The sequence below is a fragment of the Anopheles stephensi genome, unplaced genomic scaffold (genome assembly GCF_013141755.1).
Source record: "Anopheles stephensi strain Indian unplaced genomic scaffold, UCI_ANSTEP_V1.0 ucontig208, whole genome shotgun sequence".
NCBI classification, from domain to species: domain Eukaryota; kingdom Metazoa; phylum Arthropoda; class Insecta; order Diptera; family Culicidae; genus Anopheles; species Anopheles stephensi.
The window spans coordinates 37,501-40,000 of NW_023405134.1; the positions used below are offsets into that span (position 1 = coordinate 37,501).

Consider the following 2,500-nt stretch of genomic DNA (forward strand, 5'->3'; position numbering starts at 1 on the left):
GCTAGGAGTTTCAAGTTGTAGAGATGCGTTCGCATCGATCCTCTCAGGCGACCTACGCCTGGTGGTGTTATGGTGGACGCAAGGCACGTCCTGGCCCGGTAGTATGTACAAGAAAATGTACAAGTCCGGGAATACGGGGTGCATCGTATGTAACGTTCGATGTACATATAAAGCCTGGTAGGTGTTGGGATTATATCTGCAACACGGGCATTATCGAAAGATGGTTAAGTGGAGTCACCCAATGGGTGCCGTGCGTTATAAGGTACGTAATGCACAGTAGAGATACATTGTCGGGAGGTGGAACCCGAAAAATGTACAAGTCCGGGAATACGGGGTGCATCGTATGTAACGTTCGATGTACATATAAAGCCTGGTAGGTGTTGGGATTATATCTGCAACACGGGCATTATCGAAAGATGGTTAAGTGGAGTCACCCAATGGGTGCCGTGCGTTATCAGGTACGTAATGCACAGTAGAGATACATTGTCGGGAGGTGGAACCCGAAAAATGTACAAGTCCGGGAATACGGGGTGCATCGTATGTAACGTTCGATGTACATATAAAGCCTGGTAGGTGTTGGGATTATATCTGCAACACGGGCATTATCGAAAGATGGTTAAGTGGAGTCACCCAATGGGTGCCGTGCGTTATCAGGTACGTAATGCACAGTAGAGATACATTGTCGGGAGGTGGAACCCGAAAAATGTACAAGTCCGGGAATACGGAAAAGTTCCCCATGAAAGGCTGGGGATACAATTATTGATACAAATAATGTGCCTAAGGGTACATTTATTTTTCTAAGTCCCAGAAATCCGTCACTGAACATCACGACTTACAAACACATCTTACCCCGGTCCTCCCATATACGGCACGGGGACAAGTATGAAGAATGAAAATCATGTGTGTATGGAACATATAATGTGCCTGAGAGCACATTTTTTTTCTAAGTCCCAGAAATCCGTCACTGAACATCACGACTTACGAAGACATGTTCCCCCGGTCCTCCCATATACGGCACGGGGACAAGTATGAAGAATGAAAATCATGTGTGTATGAAACATATAATGTGCCTGAGAGCACATTTTTTTTCTAAGTCCCAGAAATCCGTCACTGAACATCACGACTTACGAAGACATGTTCCCCCGGTCCTCCCATGTACGGCACGGGGACAAGTATGAAGAATGAAAATCATGTGTGTATGAAACATATAATGTGCCTGAGAGCACATTTTTTTTCTAAGTCCCAGAAATCCGTCACTGAACATCACGACTTACGAAGACATGTTCCCCCGGTCCTCCCATATACGGCACCGGGACAAGTATGAACAATGAAAATCATGTGTGTATGAAACATATAATGTGCCTGAGAGCACATTTTTTTTCTAAGTCCCAGAAATCCGTCACTGAACATCACGACTTACGAAGACATGTTCCCCCGGTCCTCCTATATACGGCACCGGGACAAGTATGAAGTATGAAAATTTTTGGTCACAGCGTGAAATCCCTCTAATGATCATGAAAATAGCATCGGATCACTTATCTGACCATAAAAAGTGAACCAAAACCCTATTTGGACAAACTTTTTGGTCCTATGAAAAATTCACTTTTCATATATGTCATGGTCGAAAATTTTCTAAGTCCCAAAAAATCACTTATTCTCGAATATCTCGAAAACTACTTATCGGACAGGGGTCAACCAAGGTGTTTTAGAAAGGTCTTTACAAGCTCTATTTAATGAGCCATAGCGACTTTCAAGTGATTTTTTGACACTTTTTCGCATATCGGCATCCTTGGTTCCCATACTGGCCATAGGCCATAAGGCACCGAACGGCCAACTTTTGGTCCGGGGGTGAAATTTTTTTTTCACGAGATTTTGATGAAAATGGCTTCGGAACGCGTTTCTAATAATGAAAAGTGAAACCAAACAGTATTTGCGAAGAAAAAATTGTCCTATGAAAAAATCACTTTTTCTTAGGGTACGGGTCAAAAATTTTCTAAGTCCCAAAAAATCACATGTTCTCGAATATCTCGAAAACTACTTATCGGACAGGGGTCAACCAAGGTGTTTTAGAAAGGTCTCAACAAGCTCTAAATAATGGGCCATAGCGACTTTTTAGTGATTTTTTGACACTTTTTCGCATATCGGCATCCTTGGTTCCCATACTGGCCATAGGCCATAGGGCACCGAACGGCCAACTTTTGGTCCGGGGGTGAAATTTTTTTTTCACGAGATTTTGATGAAAATGGCTTCGGAACGCGTTTCTAATAATGAAAAGTGAAACCAAACAGTATTTGCGAAGAAAAAATTGTCCTATGAAAAAATCACTTTTTCTTAGGGTACGGGTCAAAAATTTTCTAAGTCCCAAAAAATCACATATTCTCGAATATCTCGAAAACTACGTATCGGACAGGGGTCAACCAAGGTGTTTTAGAAAGGTCTTTACAAGCTCTATTTAATGAGCCATAGCGACTTTCAAGTGATTTTTTGACACTTTTTCGCA

At 42.3% G+C, this 2,500-nt stretch overlaps 1 non-coding gene across 1 annotated transcript in view; it reads left to right on the forward strand.

The window, feature by feature from the left end:
• LOC118515941 overlaps positions 1-70 on the forward strand; it is a 4,266-nt gene extending 4,196 nt beyond the window's left edge. Inside the window, exon 1 of the ribosomal RNA XR_004907537.1 lies at positions 1-70. This exon is cut by the window's left edge and continues 4,196 nt beyond it. This is a non-coding gene — a ribosomal RNA (large subunit ribosomal RNA).
• Positions 71-2,500: the final 2,430 nt, after the last annotated feature.